Source organism: Callorhinus ursinus, unplaced genomic scaffold, assembly GCF_003265705.2.
Source record: "Callorhinus ursinus isolate GAN/ISIS: 27379988/994484 unplaced genomic scaffold, GSC_fseal_2.0 scaffold16, whole genome shotgun sequence".
NCBI classification, from domain to species: Eukaryota; Metazoa; Chordata; class Mammalia; order Carnivora; family Otariidae; genus Callorhinus; species Callorhinus ursinus.
Genome location: NW_027397078.1, coordinates 20,694,874 through 20,695,569, shown reverse-complemented (window position 1 = coordinate 20,695,569; position 696 = coordinate 20,694,874). Strand labels below are relative to the sequence as shown.

General features: G+C 39.4%; 1 non-coding gene across 1 annotated transcript; it reads left to right on the top strand.

The window, feature by feature from the left end:
- The first annotated feature begins 216 nt into the window (after positions 1-216).
- LOC112813013 (small nucleolar RNA U13) lies at positions 217-320 on the top strand. The gene has a single exon (XR_003205415.1). It is a non-coding gene; the product is annotated as a small nucleolar RNA U13 (small nucleolar RNA).
- The last annotated feature ends 376 nt before the right edge of the window (positions 321-696 follow it).

Sequence of the window (696 nt, the reverse complement as noted above, 5' to 3'; positions counted from 1 at the left end):
TCAGTTGGTTAAGCGACTGCCTTCGGCTCAGGTCATGATCCTGGAGTCCCGGGATCAAGTCCCGCATCGGGCTCCCTGCTCAGCAGGGAGTCTGCTTCTCCCTCTGACCCTCCCCCCATCTCATGTGCTTTCTCTCTCATTCTCTCTGTCTCTCAAATAAATAAATAAAATCTTTAAAAAAAAAAAAGAATTTCTTATTTAAAATTCATCTTATTGATCCTTTTGTAGTTCATAAGTGTGATGATTGGATGTTCATGCTGCTGCGTGACATGTGCCTCCCTCAAACCTTGTTACAACCTCGGCACATTACCCATCTGACATTAATGAATGAATGAATGAATGAATGAATAAAATTCACCTTAAGGCAGCCAAGTCTCAAAGCAATAAATTCCAATTTAGCTCTAAAATATATTGAAGACACAAAAGGTTTTGAAGAAAAGATCGTATCACTATCAGAGGCTAAAAATGTCTGAAAACTTGGCCCCATAACCTAGAGGAAATTTCTAGTAATTCATTGTGATGAAGTTGGAATCTCTGATCCCATTACTTGGAGGCTGATGCTGTTCTCTTCTACCACTAAACTGCTAAGAATAACACTTTTGGAAGCATTCTCAAATAGCCAACCCCAACATGCTTCATATTATTGTAATCCTTCATCACAGGCCAAAATAAAAGCTATTCCTGTTATCTGTCTGC